The 20,265-nt window shown below is 38.8% G+C and overlaps 1 protein-coding gene and 1 pseudogene across 1 annotated transcript in view; one reads left to right on the top strand and one right to left on the bottom strand.

Moving 5' to 3' along the window:
• DGKH (diacylglycerol kinase eta) overlaps positions 1 to 20,265 on the top strand; it is a 204,228-nt gene that overhangs the window by 14,621 nt on the left and 169,342 nt on the right. The window lies entirely within an intron of this gene.
• LOC111540527 lies at positions 13,441 to 15,578 on the bottom strand (annotated as a pseudogene).

Here is a 20,265-nt window from a genome sequence, read left to right as displayed (position 1 = left end):
GCAAAAGGTTATATGAAACTACCATTATAAAGGATGTGGGGCCCCTTTCTGTTCCCAGGGTACAGTGTTTTTCACTCATATTGGATTTGTTAGGCTTTACTTACTCAGGAAATGTGTTTAATAGCAAAGGTTTTAATTAAAGAGAGTTTGTTTTACATCTAAGAATAGACCTTTGAAAAAGGCCATAACATGTTAGTAGGTTACAGTTTCCCTTGGCAAATTTGTTTGGTTTTGTTGGATATTGAGTATTTTACTCTATGACTGTTTAGTCACTGGAAACACATTTGTAACGGGGCACCGTGGCTCGTGCCTGTAATTCTAGCAATTTGGGAGGCTGAGCTGGTAAGACTGCTTAATGCCAAGAGTCTGAGACAAACCTTAGCAAAACAGGGAGACCCCATCTCTATAAAACATTAAAAAAATAAGGAAGTTAGCTGGCTGTGGTGACACCTGTGGTCCCAGCAACTTGGAACCACTGCACTCTAGCCTGGGTGACAGAGCAAGACCTTGCCTCTAAAATAAGAGAAATAAAGAAATATTTGTATTTTTGAGTTGGTTAAATGATTTTAAAATGATCAACAACTATTGGTGATAGTAGTTTTAAATTAGGAGTCAATGTACATCATTCCTATTTTATATAGTTCCTTTTTTTTTTTTTTCAAATGATCATATATGGTAATAATTCTCTCCCTCCTGCTTTTTGTTGTGAGGCTATTTGGGAGACTGTTAGGCTTCTGTTTTATATGAGGAAGTACGGTTAACTTTATCGTGTGTAGAGCTGGAATCTCTGACCTTCTCACTGTGTCATTTGAGTATCAATGCTTTTTCAGACCACCAGAATGTAATTTAGTATAGTAGATCTTTTTAAATACAAGCTTGGTGCATTTAATTCAGAAATTTAAAAATACTTTTCTATTTAGCATTTTCTTGGTTACACAGCAGTTTTCTATACATGATCTTAAGAAATGGTTGTGTACAGTTACCTAAATTTTACAAATGATTATCCTGAGACCGAGTTTGAATATCTGCTGAGTAACGGACAAAGCTGGAACTCAAAAGCAGTTCCTTCTGATGATTGTACCCATATCCCTTTCACAGTGGATTAAAATGGGTGGGTTCCAGATGCCTTGCTTTCAGTAGCCCCATAGCTTCTTGGGCAGTGAAACGTTAATCTACAGCATGCAAGCATGTGTGTGTGCAGGCAGGCGGGCTCCTTACTTCTCTTGGTCTCTCCTTCTCCTTCCCTTCCCCCTTTCCTCTCTCCTTTAAATTCCTCTTTTCCTCTCCCTTATTTCCTCCTTCTTCCTGTTCCCGCCTTTATTCATTTGTTTAATCTGTGAGCATATCTCTCGTCGATGTTTTAGGTTTCATCATGCCTTTCTGCATTAGGATCCTGTGTTTTTAGGGTCAGATATATGACTGCACATTTGAAAAGTAAATTTTGAAATAAAAAATTCCAGCTGAAATTTATATTCATTTGAATTAAACTTAACAAAAAATAATTGAGACATTTTTAATGTACTTTTAAAAGGATTATTTTAAAAGAAAATGCTTCTAGGTACCTAACTCTTCAAATAGGTTTTCAAAGAAAACTCTTAGTTTCACTTCTATAAGGTAAGATGCCATTTTTGAAAGGTCATGGTATAGTGTTAAAAAGAATCACGTGAAGTAATTTTCCACATGGCCTATTAAAACATATTTGAGGAAAAAATATGAGTGAAATTTATTTTTACCTAGCTAGGGAATGAAAATGACAGGATTTTTTCGGCCTACTTTTCTCCATCTCACTATTTTACTTAGGTAAGAAAAAGTACAAGAGTTTATATCTGAGCAAGCATGGTGATTTGAGTTGTATTGTTCATCTACACTCTTGTAGTACTTTAAAATTAAGTGATATTATAATATTTGATATTTTTAAGAATATATAATATCTCTGTAGTTTGTGAATCTCAATGGTAAAATGAACACCCGTGAATCTAGCTTCAGAATGGTAACATTTTCAATATCATGCATCTTTCCGTGTGCTTCTTCTCAGTTTACTCCTTTGTTGCTCCTCAATTCATGCTTTCAAAGAAATATCTATGGTGTTCCAAGTACTGATGTAGGTACCAGGGATAGAGCAATATGCAAAAAATATACAAAAACCTCTGCCCTCATGGAGCTCACATTTTAATGCAAGGAGAATTTATGAACTTGTAAATACATGAAATGCATAGTATATGAGAAGGTGAGAAGTGCTATAGAGAGAAATAAAGCATGGCTGTAAGTGGAGGTGGAGTGCGAAGGGATTTTTAGGCAATGAGCCATGTGGACCTCTGGGGGAAGAGCAGGCTAAGTAGAAGGAATAGCAGCTGCAAAGAGGGAGGTCAGTGGGGCTGAAAGGGGTTGGGGGGAACCGGGTAGAAAGTTGAAAGTGAGTTAACAGTGTCTAAAGTAAAGTACTATAGAGAAAGTTCTTAGCCTGGCATTCATGCATGCCTGGTTTGGTTGGGTTTTAGAGGGCTCCCCCCAAAGTTTATGTCTATGTGTATGCCCCACAGAAGGTTAAAACCATTGATTTGTGAAGGGGAACTGCAGGTCAGAAAATAGAGATAGATGAAAAAAATACATATATATATATAGTAAGTCCTCACTCAACATCGTTGATAGATTCATGGAAACTGACTTTTAAGTGAAATGACGTATAACAAACCCAATTTTCTTTCTCACTGATGTTATAATGAAATGATGTTGCATGAAAAGTGTTATTCTAGGACCTACTGTACATCATTTCACTTAACATCACAGTTTCTGAGAACCTATTGATGTTGTTAAGTGAGGACTTACTGTATACACAATATAATTCCACAGTAATATTGAACTCTTGAATATAAACCAGCTGTTGTTACTTTCATTTGGAGAAATGTTAAATTTGCCGGTGGGTTCAATGAAATGGAGTGAGCCAGCAGCATAGAACAGCAAGATTCCTGGAGAAGTTAGATAGTGTTGGGTTTGATTCTCAGCTTTTCATGTACTATTAGATGGCCTCATACATGTTACTTAAGGGGACAGAGAATGCTCTGCCCACTGATAACTGTGTTTTTCTATTCTTCTTGGCCCGCCATTAGACTTCCTTTTCCCGTTGCAGATAGATGGAGATATGTAACTAGCCAGTGAAGTACAGGTGAGAGTGATGTCTGTCACTTGGCCTCTCAAGCTGTTTGTGGGACTCTCCACACCCTGTGTTTTCCCTCACCTGCCAGGTAGATGTAGATTATCCAGTGGAAGGAGCCTGGATCCCTGAATGACTTCATGGAGCAGAGCCCTTTGTGCTTCTCCCTGAATCCCATTAGCCACATTGGATTGTAACATGAAGGGGACTCCCAAAGTGCTAGGATTATAGGTGTGAGCCACCGCACCTGGTCTTCAAGTGTCTGTTGAAAAAATATTTTAATAAGAACGAATGACCACTTGGAGGTGGTAGTGGAAATAATTGGCCAGGTTGACTTTTAGGTGCTTCTATGGCCCATTCTACTTAATCTTGAAATATCTTTCTAAGAGCCTTCTTATCTGCCCTTCTTCAGCTTCTATTTACTCTTTATTCTACTGCAGCTATTTCATGAAACTTCTTTTGCAAAGGTCCTTAATAATTTTAATTGCTTAAATCGAGTGGTCTCTAGTTTTTTGTCAACTGCTTCTTGCCAGTTTGGATGCTATTGACCACATCTTCTCATATCTTCTCTTCTTTTGCTTTCAAAGTTTAAGTTCTCTTATCTTTATATATATATATATATATATAGTCTTACTCTCTCATCCAGGCTGGAGTACAGTGGCACAATCTTGGCTCACTGCAACCTCTGCCTCCTAGGTTTAAGTGATTCTCCTGCTTCAGCATTACAAGCAGTTGGGATTACAGATGCATGCCACCACACCTGGCTAATTTTTGTATTTTTAGTAGAGATGGGGTTTCACCGTGTTGGCCAGGCTGGTTGTGAACTCCTGACCTCAGGTGATCCACCCGCCTTGGCCTCCCAAAGTGCTGGGATTACAGGCGTGAGCCACTGGGCCTGGCCAAGTTCTCTTATCTTTCTTACTATCTTTTCACTGCCTCTTAGCCTCTATCCCTGATTCCTTTATTGTCAAATGTTTTTGTTTCCTAGAAGTCTTAATTCTGTTTGCCCCTTTCTAAGTTAATTTAATCAATTAGATTAGGCTTTGGCCACCAGCTCTACTGACTTTTTTCTAGCCTGTATTTCTGAGATCTGGGCCTACCAGACACTTCCTGTAGGGGGTCCCCTAGCCATCTCAGTCTCCATGTTCTCAAACTGAACATATTTGTGCAGTCCACCCACTCCCAGCCAAATGTTGCTCCACAGCTTTTATGTCCTATAGAATAAATTGCCTCGTATAGAAGAGATTGACTTTTTGTCTTGCTAATCACCATCATTAATTCATTTGCTTTCATCACATACCCGTTTAGTGCCTGCTATGGCCAGGCATAGTGTTAGGTGCTGGTGATTTAGAAGTGTATGAAAGAGACGCGTCCCCACCCACGAGGACCTCACTCATTGTCAGCGGTCACCACATTTGGTCAATTCTATGTATCTTAGATCTTATTTAATCCTCACAGTAAAACTATGAGGTAGGTAAGTACAATTATTCTCTCCTTTTTAGAAATAAGGAAAGCAAGGATTAGATAAGTAACATGCCCCAGGTCGCACATGTCAAGTGACTTGTTTGATGCGTGATTTAACTGTTTTTGAAGTGGCTACGTTGTCTGGGGTATATACTCTGGGGTTTGTTGTCACAGTCCAGGAAAACTTAGGACATGGACACACAGGAAGAGTTTAGGAGTGAAGATTTAATAGGTAGAATAGAAGAGAAGGAGAAACAACTTCCTCCATAGAGGAAAGGGTCTCCGAGCAGAAAGGACTGGCTGGTGGCAAATGTACCGAGTTTTATAGTCCAGTTTGAGGAGGTGGTGTCTGATTTACACAGGGCTCACAGATTGGTTCGGTCAGGTATGATGTTTACATAGCACGTGTGGAAGGCTGGTTGCCCTACCCTAATCTTCTTATGCAACTGGGCTTTCCCATTGATCTGCACCATCTTGTCTGCTCCTTTCAATACACGTAGCTGGCAGAGAAGGGAAGATGGAACTGCCATCTTGAAAATGTCTAGTCGTTAGTTCCTGCGGGCATTCACCTATGCAGGCTCCCAGCTTGTAGGCTGCTCTTTGTTAGAAAATGATTTGGGGCTGCTTTTCATTAAAAAGAAAAGCCTTACCAAGGACTCCCATACCTTTGCTATCTGTCTAAGTAATTCCTTCTTAACTCCTATATCATTATGATATATTGTCCCTTTGCTACATGAATCTCTCATGAATTCATTTCTCCCTTTCCATTTGCTGCTTACCCTAACTTCATTTAACCTTTATTATCTGTCATTTGGATTTTTGCCATGTATTTCCTCTCTTCTCCATTCTCTACTCCAGTGCCAGAGTTATCTTTAGAAAAGAGAAATATGATACATAATACATTTTGCATAAGCTCTTAGATATTGCCCATTACTGGTGGGATAAAGTCTAAATTAGTCTTTCCTAACTTGATAGTAAACGACCTTTCTATTCATTCAGCCAATTTTTATTGAGTTCTATTCTAGGTGCTGGGATGGTAAAAGAACATAAAAGCCCTGCTGTTACAGAGCTTATAGTCTATCAAGGGAGAAGTTAATTAACATATAGACAGACCCGGTTCTATCATATAGCTGGTGTTCATAAGCATAATGAAGGAAGATAAAGCAGGGTAAAGGGAGAAGGAGAGATGGAGAGGGTGTGTGTGTATGTGTGTGTGTGTGTGTGTGTGTGTGTGTGTGTGTATGTGTGTGTGTGTGTGTGTAAAATATTTTGGTTCAGTTAACCAGGATAGGCTGTCTTTGATAAGGTAATATTTGAACAGAGATCTTAGTGAAGTGACAGAAGCTATATATGCAGATATCTGGACTCCAAACACCCTAGGCGAGCCAATGCCATGGTATTCCAGTTGTGTTTTCTGTCACTGTCATCCTCTGTCCAGTCATGCAAAACTCTTCTCTGTTTCCAAAGTAAGGCAGGCGTTTTTATCCATCCAAATGTTACAGGTATCTCCCTTTTCCTATTTCTCTGTTTGATTTTTTATTTATATACCATTATTTCCACACATTTTTCAAAATATTCAAAATGGTTTATATTCCACACTGTGTATTAAGCTTAGGTAAAATAGGACTAGAGGACTATGAGATCAGGAGGAAGGTTAGAAGGCTAATATATAGAGTGGGGTGTCTTGCACAGTTAGAGATGAGTTGTAAATTTGATCCCAGGTAGCCAGAGCAACAAGACCAGTTATAAAGTTGTATTACCGGGGGGGGGGGGGGGAGCCCTCTAGATTTTAAGGGGGAAAAGCTTTTCTAGCTTTTCTTGATAGAACAAAGAAATCTGTTCTATCAGTCTTCAGTGTGGGTGGGAGTGAGGTCTGCAATGTGTTTCCCTCACCTGCATCCACTTGGGAGGTGTCCTTACGATGTCCTCCCTTGTGAGGTCCGGACATAATCCAGACTTCACCTTTGTGTGACGGTAGTTCTGTAGGAGATTTAATTAAGGCAGTTTTAGTTACGGCCAACTCCAGGCATAAAATCCAAATTATTTTTGAAGACTGAATAAACGGCATGTACTTTAAACACTTCACGGGTTAAACCAGGCATCTGCTGAAATACTTTGAAAGTGTAGAATCTCAGGTTATCTGCTGTTTTTACCTATTTATTCAGGTGTAGTTGATACAAGGGGATGGAGTGATATGTTCTTAGCTATTATGGCAAGAAAAATCTGGTATTTCTTGCTGGCTCTCGTAAAAACTGATAAAATGGTTCCACATTCAGGTTTCAAAAATGTTCTTTAGAGCTTTATGAGTGCATTGCAGAATATTAAAAGCTGTGTATATTTTAGGATTATTGTGAAAATAGTGTTGACTTCATGGACCCTTGAAAAAGGTCTTGGGAACACTTGAAAATCCTGCTAGGGCAATGTATCTGGACCTATATATATATATATATATATATATATTTTTTTTTTTTTTTTTTTTTGAAGAGAGTGCCATGAGGATATCTGGAAGAAGAGCAGAGCAAGCTGAAAGAACAGCAAATGCAAAGGTTTTGAGGAAGAGACACACCTGACACGTTCCAGGGATGAGCATTCCCGAACAGCTGACACATTCCAGCTGAAGGGAAGGGAGTGAGGGGAAAGTGAGTAGCAGGAAAAAAGTCAGAGATCAGGGGAGCAGTAGAGAGGTCGCTGTGACAATTTCCTTGACAATTTAGCACAGTGGTTAGCACATAATTAGCACTTAATAGATGCTAGTTATATTAATATTAAAAGAATACGATCCATTAGCAAATTTGATCTTTAAAATCAGCATCTAAAACAAACCCTTTAACGAGAGGAGGGAAAAATGTAGCAGTGGTTGGAGAGGGATGTTGGGGTCAAGCTAGAGCTTTTGGTAAAAAGTGAAATGACTGTTTTAGGAGAAAGACTCTGGGCTGGCCAGGCGCAGTGGCTCACGTCTGTAATCCCAGCACTTTGGGAAGCCGAGGGGGTGGATCACCTGAGGTCGGGAGTTTGAGACCACCCTGACCAACATTAAGTAACCCTGTCTCTATTAAAAATACAAAATTAGCCGGGCTTGTTGGTGCATGCTAACAAGCCCAGCTACTTGGGAGGCTGAGGCAGGAGAATCGCTTGAACCCGCAAGGCGGAGGTTGCGGTGAGCTGAGATCGCGCCATTGCACTCCAGCCTGGGAAACAAGAGCAAAACTCCGTCTCAAAAAAAAAAAAAAAAAAAAAAAACCACCATGGGCTGAGAATAATCCACTTGAGGGAAGAGATTAAATGATGCAAAAAAAGAGAGAATTACTGTCCTTGTATATGCAAGACGGGGTGGGATGACGTGAGGAGCTGGGCTTCCCTCCAAGCAGGTCAGTTTATCCATACCAAGTCAGTTTATCCATGAAATGCAGTAGGGGCAGAGGTTGGCACTTCTAGAAATTATTTTCTGATTATTTTGATTTTCTCAGTGGAATATGAAGTTAGGTCGTCAGCTGAGAATCAAGATGGGGGAGAGGGTATGGAGGTCTGAGGCTAGAGGAAAGGTATGAAATGCTTGAACAGAGGCATGGGAAAGGGAATGGGCGAGAGAAATGCAGCAGTGTAAATATCAAGTTGCATTTAGGGCACATCTGAGCCGGGTGACCAGGACTCGAAGCACTGTCAATCTGGTGTGGGATCATGTTCAGCTGCTTGGGTGCAGTAAGTGAAGTGGAGGACACGGTCAAGCCGCTGTTGCGGTTTGTCTGTGTGTGCCAGGGAAAGCGTGGGTGGATACAGTGACAAGCTCTGGAAATGATGTCGGATGAAGAGGGAGCGCTTGAGTCAGGTCCTAGGGAGTAACCATGGGATGGAGTAGTTGAGGTAGGAAGGAAGAGAAGACTGTTGGCAAAGGTTAAGTCTAAGAATTAAACTTTAATCATTCAAATTTTAAAAAGGAAAGAAATAAAAGAAAGAGTACGAAAAGAAACTATATAATTTTAATGATTTTAAATATGCTTTAGAGATGCATTAATAACAGGTTTTACTGGGGAAAATCTCTAGATCGTGTATGCACAGCTGGGGGCCCTTTTTAGTAAAATACAAAGACCATTTTACTTAGAACACGAAAAGAAAGTGTCCTAAAGAAGGAAAGAAATCTGATTTGGATTTTTTTTTTTTAAATATACAAATGAAACCCTGAAATGCATTAAAGAAAATGAGTCCCAGTTTGAGTTCCTATTGGCAAGCTACATAACCTCTTCAAACCTTACTTTTCCTCATATGTAAATGCTCGTAAGGATATTCTGAGGATTAAGGAGATAAAGCCTTCAGCCTGGCATCCAGTAAGTGCTAGTAAATGCCAACTATGTATTCAGGAATCTTGACGTGAAGGGCACTTTTTCCAACAGGGCACCTCCGAACGTCAGAAGGATGTGAGTGAATGAGGAGCTAGTGAAATCTTCCAGTCACAGGGAAAGAATTCTCACGCTTGTTCTGCCTTGGACAAGCCAAAAACCAGAACTGTTTGTAAACCTTTTTGTAGATTGAGTATCATCTAAGTAGACAGAGCTTTTTATCATAGATCTAGTTAAGATTCCACAGTAGGAAGGGAAGAATGTTGAAGGAAATTCAACCTTCCCTTGGTAATAAACACTTCTACCTTATCATCATTCGTAGATGTCACAACAATTCTAAATTATTACTGTTTGAGTATTTGTGGTCTTACTCTTTCTCTTCTTAACGAGGCAGCACTCTAGCCTGTTGGATCAACTCCTTCATTCACCTTTGCTGTGGAACAAGAGAGTGGATATAATGAAGGGAGAGGAGAGAATCACTTTATGGCATTGCCTTAAGGCCCCAGGGTTGGTGGAGTAGTTGAGGGTCTGGAGTGCAGGTGAGTCACAGGAACTTTACTTTCCTGTACAGTGGTGGAGTGGGGGTAGTTGAAGGGAGAGGCGAATGTGAGCATATGTGAGATATTCTCTAGGAAATATCTGGGTGAGGAAGGAGGCCGGGGTTCCATCTGGGTAAGTAAGGGGAATGGTCAGTAGTAAAGTGTGGATTATTGTCATCATTGTAACCCGACGTTTATCTGTAGGATGATAAAGCTTGGGGAGCTTGATGTGCTCTTTAATTAGCCATAAACAATGTGATCATATGATATAGAAAACATGAAAATTATTATTAGTTTTCGAGACAGAGTCTCCTTCTGTGACCCAGGCTGGAGTGCGGTGGTGTGATCTTGGCTCACTGCAACCTCTCCCTCCCAGGTTCAAGCAATTCTCCTGCCTCAGCCTTCTGAATAGCTGGGATTACAGGCATGTATCACAATGCCCAGCTAATTTTCTTGTATTTTTACTGGAGACAGGGTTTCATCATGTTGGCCAGGCTGGTCACTTCTGAGCTCAAGTGATCTGCTCTGCTCGTCTTGGCCTCCCAAAGTGCTGGGATTATAGGTGTGAGCCACCAGGCCCGGCCGAAAACAATGAAATTGTGAAGCAGTTCTACACCATGTTCATAGCAGTGTTATTCATAGGAGCCAAAAAGTGGAAGCAACCCAAGTGTTCATTGATGGATGAGTGGATAAACAAAATGTGGCACACACATATAATGGGACATTATTCAGCCTTGAACCAGAGGGAAATTCTGACAGGTCACTGTGAGGTGAAAGGTCGCATTTTCAAGTGTCAGGCAATCTTTTTTTTTTTGAGACGGAGTCTCGCTCTGTTGCCCAGGATGGAGTGCAGTGGCTGGATCTCAGCTCACTGCAAGCTTCGCCTCCCGGGTTTATGCCATTCTCCTGCCTCAGCCTCCCAAGTAGCTGGGACTACAGGCGCCTGCTACCTCGCCCGGCTATTTTTTTGTATTTCTTTTAGTAGAGACGGGTTTCACTGTGTTAGCCAGGATGGTCTCAATCTCCTGACCTCGTGATCTGCCCATCTCGGCCTCCCAAAGTGCTGGAATTACAGGCTTGAGCCACCGCGCCCGGCCGGTGTCAGGCAATCTTTACTGCAATTTGCTGACACTATTGAACACGGCACCACATTTAGCATATTTTCACATAACAAAAAACACGACATGTACGTACTTAACATTTTATAGAGTCGATCTTCCTTATTCATGGTTTCAGTATTTGCTAATTTGCCTACTCACTAACGTTTATTTGTGACTTCAAAGTCAATACTTGTATGTAATTTTTCACATGTGAACAGTTGGAGTTGCCCAGTGTGCACATTCGCACCCAAGGATGAACCTGGCTGTGCTCCGTTATCTTGTTCCAGCTCTCGTGCAATAAACAAGTGCCCTTTCATGACATGGTTTTGCATGTTTGTACTTTTTGTTGATGATCTCACTGTTTACAGTGGCTCCCTGTGCGGAAGTGCTGTCTGGTTTTCCTAAAAGTAAAATGTTATGTGCATTATTGAAAAAAATATGTGTGTTAGACAGCTTCCTTCAGGCACGAGCTATAGTGCTGTTGGCCCTGAGTTCAGTGTTAATGAATCAAGTATACTTACATTCTGTTTAAAGAATGTATGTATATGTTTTATTAAGAATATAACATATAACATGTGATGTTATATGTCTCACATATATTCTGTTAATATATATGTATACACATATTCTTTAAACGGAAGCACACATAAAATGAAATTATATGTTGATTAATTGAGGAAGATGTTGTGAGGTTTGCAGGAACCTAAACCTAGTATTTTCCATAGGGTCAGTGGTTCAATATCTGTTAATCCAGAGTTGTAGTGACTTTATTGAACATAACTGCTGTAAGTAATGAGAATCAAATGTGCGTTAAACTGTTTTAAAGGAAAAATAGTATTAATTTCTGTGCTTTTCAAGGAAAACCAATATTTGAGTTGAAATCCATCAGTTTAGAACCTGTCAAATGAGAATAGTATATCAAATCAAAATAGTATACCCAAAAATCTCTTCTGTAAAAATAGATACTAGTTTATGCTTTAATTTTCAACACATTTAAAAAAGAATTTTGAAGATAGAACACAGAATTACTCATTTCATTTAAGAAGACCATTTTTCTGTCCTCACCAAGCACATATCTGACTTTGAGATAATTTGTTCATGTCATAGAAAAATGTCTTTTATCCTAGAAAGATCATAAAAGTTTGAAATGACAAATAGATATCATTGTGTGTGCTAACGCCAACATTTTATATTACCTCTTAATCTTTAGTTTTAATTATTAATTATTGCCACAACCGATCTAGCAATTAATAGTATATTTGTTGCTTTTATAGTTGGATTAATTAATTAATTTTTTTTTGCTGGCCATGTTTTATTTGTCCTTTTACTTCAAACAGGATAACCGAAAATATAGACAATATTCAATAAAATAAAATAGATGAAACAAATTCTAAGAGACTGTGACGCCATATGCTACATTAATCTAATTTTATTTATGCTTGCCTTGTGATGGGGAATAGATCATTCAGTAAAAACAAAATGTCTTATCATGTATAGCTTTTAAACTATAGTAATGATGTACCTTAATTACTTCCATGCACACAATTCTAACAGTCTTTTTTTTTTTTGAGACGGAGTCTGGCTCTGTCGCCCAGGCTGAAGTGCAGTGGCCCCATCTCAGCTCACTGCAAGCTCCGCCTCCCAGGTTCCCGCCATTCCCCTGCCTCAGCCCCCCGAGTAGCTGGGACTACAGGCGCCCGCCACCGCGCCCAGCTAATTTTTTGTATTTTTTAGTAGAGACGGGGTTTCACCATGTTAGCCAGGATGGTCTCGATCTCCTGACCTCGTGATCCGCCCGTCTCGGCCTCCCAAAGTGCCAGGATTACAGGCTTGAGCCACCAGGCCCGGCCAGCCACCGCACATGGCCCAGTCTTTTTTTTTTTTTTTTTTTTTTTTTAAGAAAAACACAATTAAGACTTCTAGAGCATTTTATAATAAAGTAATTCCTAATTAATTTTTCTTTGTGGCTAGATCAAGCACCTCCAAAATCCAAATTCCTATACACAGTGAGCAAGTTACTTAAAATGAGTATGTGGACAGCCTTAGGATAAACTGACATAGATTCAGCTAGGTAGGCAACAAACCATAGTGCCAAATGGAAACAGTGTGTTTGCAAATAAATTTGTAAAACTAAGTTAATTTTTATAAGTAAATACAGAAAATATACTGATTTGCTAAAATAAATAAGATGTGGTGTATTAACACTTCACTATAAAGAGTGAATACCAGAACCTTTATAAACAGTGAATGAGTCTTATTAAGAATAGTTTAGTACAATAAACGCTGGCTAAATAGAAGTGCATTTTGTGAAGCACTATGGGTGGTATATGTTTTGCCACATATTTTTGTTACTTTGAGGTAGATAACACACGTGTACCAAATTCCACATTCATTTTCGGTTGCTTCTGGTATCATGTATTTTAAGAAATGTGTACAGTATGAAAAACTTGGAACTACTCATGAATGAAAAATGTCTCAGAAAAAAATAGATATTTTCATGCAATTGTGTACAGTCTCACTGTGTAAATTTCAGGCAAGATTTGCTTCCTGTAAAACAGATTATTGTTCTATGAGAGGATGTTCTTTACTTGTTTTAGTGCATTTCTTTTGTCTCCTCCTGCATTGCATTATTTTGCTCTATTCATTATTTTTGTGTGCAAATGACATGTCAGTTAAAATGAAAACTATCTCACATGTAGAAAAAGAAAGCCTGGATTTTAAAAACCAAGTAGTGATAAAATCCTTACTAAATGACACCACCTGATTCAAGTAAAAAATGACTTAAACTCTAGTAATAAAAAAAGACAAAATACATTTCATAAGAATACAAAGGTAAATGTCTGCTGAGTGTTTTAGTTCAGATGTTTCAGAATGCTGCTGTATGTTTTATGAGGAATTTGAGGGGAAAATGTCATAGCAGAAGGTGTTAATTGGCTTAAGTGGTGACCCAACTGGACTGTGAAACTGCAGGATCCTATGGACTCCAGCTGTTTGTTAAAGAGGAACTCCCCATTGTTGTTCAGAAAGCCTTCCTCATTTCTCTCCCCAAGCTTCCCATCCTCTGCTGACTCAGTTTCTAGATTTCAGGATCTTCTTTCCTGCTAAAGAACTTGTCTAAGTAACTAGTGTGTTTTCCTTCTCCACTTGTTCATCCTTTCTTACTTCACAAAACCGATTTATGAGAAAACAGTTCTCCCCATCACTCACAAATGGGCTGTCCCAAGAAGATGGGTACAAAGTTTCTAACTGAGCCAGATTTGCCATTCCTTTTTGCTGTTTTTCTTGGCTTACTGACTTTGATATCAAACTTTTCAATTCTAGTTGGGACACTGAGCTATTCAAGTCATTTAATTTATCAACAACATCAGTAGGCTAATGTTGGAAACTAAATTAAATAGTTCCTGCAACAAAGGAATGAAAATCAAATCCCTGATTCTTTTCCCTTTTCCAGCCAGTTGCTGTGATGCTTCCTCTAGCGCTGTCTGGGTTATAACCAATCCATTCCTTTCACATTTCGATTTGCTTTTCTTATCAGATTTTTCTTTGCTTTGTTCTTTCCATTTGGAAAGATCTGTAATAAGCTTGGGTTCATAGTAACGGTTAACTTCACTCTCTCTCCAAACTAAGTTATCTAAATATGATCATGACCTCGTTTTGTAATTACAAGTATGGCTACACTCCAGATCACAATATTTGTTTTCACGATGATCTGGGTACTGCCAACAAGCCTTCGTAGAGTAATTGGTATCAAAAGCAGGATCCCCCAGATACCTTTCCCAATCTCCATCCAGGTATTTTCGGGGATCAACTTGTACTTCTTCATCAGTGACATCAGACAGAGTTCTTGGATGTAGCTGTACTTCAATATCAAAATTGTTATGTATAGGCCAATCATGCTCTGAAAACTGACAATCATGGTACCTTTCCCAGTTATAAATGTGACTGTGAGTTTCATCCGTAAGCGAAATATCATGAGCTTCATCTTCAATATGAGAAGGATGGCTTGAAATTGGCCTATCCATTGGAAAAGAATATATGCTCATGTAAGGATGGGAGAGTGCTTCTGCTGCTGTTAACTGATCCATGGGGCTAAATGTCAAAATTTGTTCCAGGAAATTCAGTGCTTCTCGACTAATTCCTGGAAGTGGCTGAATTAAAGGTTTGTGTGGCTCAATCATGTGATTTCTAATGTAAACTGGAATTACACTGAGAAGCTCCTGACGATCTTTCTCAGGTACAACAGGAATAGATTCTAAAGTCAGCTGTATCTGTTCCAGTTCATGTGTACCTGCAAAAAGGGTTTTACCAGTCAGCATTTTAGCAGAGATGCAGCCTGCAGCCCACATGTCAATGGCTTTAGTATAATTATTAGGAGAAAGTAAAAGACATGGAGATCTGTACCATTTAGTAACCAGTCCTTCAAAAGATGACCCTTATGGGAATAATGAGGATCCATGATCCATGCAAGACCAAAGTCACCTGTCTTCAGCACCAAGTCTTCAGTATTAATGAAAAGATTAGCTGGTTTGAGATCTCTGTGCAGTACATTTGCAGAGTGAATACACTTGAGCCCCCATAGCAGCTAATACATGAAAAACCTGGCATACTCTTCCAGTAAAGGGCCCTGCTCCAGCACTTTAGACAAGTCTGTCTTCAAGTACTCCTGAACAATGTAAACACTGTTTAGTTCCGTAAGAGAGCCCACCCACATCATCTGTTAATTGGCTCCCACTGGGACCAGAAATTTCAAACACTTTCACAGGGTTATCATGGTCAAGTCTTCTAATAATTTCGATTTCACATAGAGCATGTTTGACACTCTGGGGATTGGTAAGGACAATTTTCTTGATGGCTACTCTCGTCACAATCCTTGTCTACAGCAGAAAAAAACCAAGTTATTGCCTCCACAACCCGATGGTTTTAGGTCCATATACCTAGAATCCAGATCAAAACCATGAATATTCATGAGACTTGCAAATTTTTCTGCCATTTTGAAACCCTTACTATTGCCTTTTCCTTTGGAATTGTTGAACTTGCGTAAACAAGGAAGAAAACTGGCATCAAAAGGAAAGATATTTCGAAAAGGGAGAAGAAAAATCATTATGCTTCCACAGCAAGATGGTTTCTTGATGTTCATTGCTTATGTCAAACAGGCCTGTTGAGTTCCCTGTAGATTTAAAGCTCAAAAAGCTCTACTCATGTTGAGAATTTAAAAGATTGCAGTACTCATAGTTCAAGAAAGGGGCAGCAACTCTGCAGACATTTAAAGAGAACACTCAAGAAACTCAAACAGAATAAAATGACATACTATGCACTCAGATTACTGTGCTAAACGATTTAACATTTAACAAAAATGTGAATAAATATGCACCCAACAGGCTTCTATGAGCATTCTCCTCACGGTGCAGATACATTCAGTGTTGGACTGGTCCTGAGCAGCATCGTTCTAAGGTGCTGGTAAGCACTATTTGTGTTTGCTTCTTTTCTTCTTTTGTTGCTATATATTTCAACAGGAAGCCCTGGCGGCTGTTAGTTAACAGAAGATGTCCTTTGTTAATGATCTGGTGGCTCCAGCTCACCACAATTAAAGTCAAAGCTACCGTCCATCTTACTCTGATACAACGGGACTTCTCTGAATCATCAAGAGGGTGCAGGCCCTGAGGACAGCCCCCAGTGTCAGCTCAGGTCTCCGGCTGTGCTGGTGGCAGTGGTGTCTCTGAGGCCCTCGCTTTGCTGCAGTCGCCGCCATGTGACACCGACCCGTGAGAGAGGGCCCTGTTGGTTTAATTTAAAAGGAACAACCCTGAGACTAGAGACATTCTTAGAGACAGAAGGATGTGGCTTACTTTTATCAGTACATTTTATTTCCTTTTCTCTATCATAATGACCCCTGGCACCACTACTCAGTGTTTATATAATAGATTCCCAAAATGGTCTTTAAAAATAGGAGCTGTATTTTGCTTCTGAGTTCATATTGCTTAATGTTTGAATTAGAAGAAAAAACTTTTGTTACAAGGTCACTTTCTTACTAAGTTTATATTTGAACAGTTAGTAAGCAGGCTTATTGAAATGCTGTATAACATAACTGCTCTTATCTTCGAGGCAATGCAGTGTTGTGGTTAAGATCATGGACTTTGTTTTTTGAGAAAGGCCTGGTCTTAAATCTCAGTTGTCCTGTTTACCCTCTAAGTGACTTCGGGTAAGTTACTTAATCTCTGTGACCCAGCCTTATCTCTAAAATCTGGACAATAAATGTACCTACCTCATAGAGTTGTTGTGATGATTTGCATGAGATAATTTGAGTATTTAGAACCATGGCTGGAACATAATTGGTTCTTAAAAGAGGTAAATTATTGTATTGATGTTAAAAGAATATAGATGATGTTCCACTGTAAGTAAATAAAATCAGCATCTAAACTTGAATTGCAATGATCAAGAAAAAAAAGTTTACCTTGTAAAGAAATACAGATCTGCCCACTATCATGAGGCAGTGGCTTCTCATTAGCTCTGTTTTAGATCATTTCTAAATTTACTAGACTGTGAAATCTCATTATGAAAGCCTAGACAGGGTGATGTATGTGGAGTTCTGTTTATAATTAACACCTCATAGAATGTAATGTTTTTAACCAATGGGTTTTTAAACAAAAGAAAAAGGGATTTTCAACTAATAAAAGTCCCTCCCTCACCTCAGAGGTCACCTTCTCAGTGCGACCTGCCCTGGTGATGCTATCCAGCATTGCAGTCCCCACCTCCAACCTGGCATGCCCCAACTTCTTTTCCTTCTTAACTTCTCCCCTTAGCACTGATCACCATCGAATACACTAGAAAGTACCATTTTCTCTAAATCCATCTTCTAATATTAGAATATAAACTCCATGGGGGGCAGGGATATTGGTCTGTTTTATTCCTTGCCCTGTCTCCTGTGCCCAGATCACTGCCTGTTTTATATAGTCATTGCTTAAATGATATTTGTTGAATGAAAAAGGGAATAGTTCTGGTTTTGAGAAATTATTTTATATATTTTAGCTGTTATGATAATATTCATCCTTCTCTTTGCTATCTATTTGGTAAGAGGAATGAAATTTTAGAGCAATGTCCTGCTCGATATTCCCTCAAGATTTTAGAGCAGGGCATGCAGTGTATTAATTCCTTCTTTTCTTTGCCATTTATTAAAATAGTGTGTATTTTGTGCAGGAGATCAAAAATTAGTAGAATGCAGTCCTTTCTTATAGTGGGGGAGACAGCTATATGTACAGATACACAGATGGTCCTTGACTTTTGATGGTTTGACTAAAGATTTTTCAAATTTACGGTGGCAGAAGCAATACACATTTAGTAGAAATCATACTTCGAATGCCCACACAACTATTCTGTTTCTCACTTTCAGTACAGTACTCGATACATTATATGAGATATCCAACACTGTATTATAAAATAGGCTTCGTGTTAGATGATTTTGTCCAATTGTAGGCAAAATGTGAGTGTTCTGAGCACATGTAAAGTAGGCTAAGGTAAGCTATGATATCTGGCAGGTTAGGTGTATTAAATGCATTTTCAGCTTATGATATTTTTAACTTTCTATTGGTTTAAGAGGATGTAACGCCATTGTAAGTTGAGCAGCATCTGTATATGTTATACAGCCATGCATGCAAATATATATGGTAATGGATACATGCTGTCACAGAAACAAACATAGTGGGTTTTCTTGAGCAGATATGGAAGGCTTCCAGAGAAGGTCACATTGAGCTGAGTCTTGAAGTGTGGTTAATGACAGTCGTGCACCAGGAAAAGAACAGCATTCTAGCAGGACTGAACTGCATGATGGCTTTGGCGTTTCCTGCGAGTACTCTGCTATGAAGCGTCCACTGAACTCATGGAACTTAGTTCTCATAGAAATTATCATGGTGTTTCCTGTCTACAACAGGAAAGATGAATTAGAAAATTTACTGAGTTCTGTGTATACTCTTACTATGATCAGATAAGTGTTTTGAATTAAATATATATGAAATTAGAGTCTTTGTTGTCTTAAGGTACATAGAAAACTCAATAATAGTTGAAGGTAGCTGATTTGTTTGCATTGCTGTGTTTTGGACATAGGTAATGTGTGTTTTATTTTAAAGAGTAATTTGGCTTAGGTATTGTTATTCTTCAGAATATGATTTTTGCCATTTTTAAACCCTGTTATTCTTACAGCTTCATGTCTTCTGTGAGGTCTTCACATCATTTATCAAAATTTCCATCCTGAGGATGATAAAAGTTCAGGTATCTCATTCCAAATTGGTTGTGTGAAAATCACCTAGATTTCATCTTCCTGTTTTCCTTTGAATAAATTAAAGGAAATATTTGCAAACTTTTTATTTATCAGTAACACAGTAAAATAACTATTAAGATATGATTTGAAAGAATCCACATGGAACGGCAAGAAAGACACCCTTGCCCTACCTTGGCACACAGGCTATAACCTACCTGTTTATTTCCTAACTCAGGCGATGTATCAAAACAAGTCACTGTCTGTATCCATCCATCCATCCATCCATCCATGCATCCACTCATCCCCTAACAATTTGAATATAGATCCTATTTATGTGCTGGACTTACAAAGACTAATGAAACACATCTACATTTTAGCTGTTCATTATCTAGTGTGGTTATCTAATGTTGAAGAAAAGCTAGAGACATGCTTCTAATAAATGCATAATTTAATTTAGCAAAACAGTTTTTGGAAAAATAGAATTGGAATTTGAAAGTGTGTTCCACTCATGAAATAAGGGTTCCGTGGGGCTTTGTTTCACATGGAGCATGAGACTGGCAGTGTGTAGTAATGGAGATTAAGTTAGTACAGCAAACAGACCCTTATGCCTTTTATTCTTACTAATTGTGTGATAATAAAGGAGTTGTGTAACATATTAAAACCTCAGTTTCCTAATTTTGAAACTGAGATACATTCATGTGGTTGGATTGTTATTCAGATTAAATGAGATAACTACAAATGAGCTTTGATTTGCTTTCTGTTTTTTTTTTTTTCATACTTTTTCCTGCGTTAGTCATGTTTCTGCAGTTTGTTAAATTCATGTGTAAATTTTCTAGTGGTGTTTGAAGGTGTAATAATCCTTCCAATTTGTTAATACATTTAGAATAGTGCTTTGGGGCCAGAAGATTGGTGGTGACCATGCTGTCACATTGTTTCTCACTGTTCTAAAGTGAAAGAACTTTATAATGAAAATACTTATTTCATCATGAAAGTGCGTCTCTTGGGACCCAGGACGTCAATGAATATGAGAGCTAAGTGTAAAAGTGCACTCAGGACTTGGCTCAACTTCCACTCTCATTATTTTTGCACCATTGTTAATCTGTATATAAAATAACTTTTTCTTCCCTTAAATCTTTCAGATCCCCCTTTGAAACTTAGCTCCTAACAGATGTGTCAACTCATGCCTGTTGCTGCTGCTAGCTTACTTAGTCTACTGAAAGGTTATTTATTAATGTCTACAGGTTGCTGGAGTCACTAACTGAAACTTAAGAAAGGTGCAGGTGGGGACTCTTTTAAGCCTTTATGCCATGATGGATGTTCATCCAGTCAACATGGTTACCATGGCAAGCACTGGCTGCTACCTGTTTCAGCAGCTTCCTCCTACTCTTTCCTATTTTCAGACTGCTATCTACATTTTACAAGCTCA

Source organism: Piliocolobus tephrosceles, chromosome X (assembly GCF_002776525.5).
Source record: "Piliocolobus tephrosceles isolate RC106 chromosome X, ASM277652v3, whole genome shotgun sequence".
In the NCBI taxonomy this organism is placed as follows: Eukaryota; Metazoa; Chordata; class Mammalia; order Primates; family Cercopithecidae; genus Piliocolobus; species Piliocolobus tephrosceles.
Note: the sequence above shows the minus strand (reverse complement) of the source record. Positions and strands in the feature narration are given on the sequence as shown.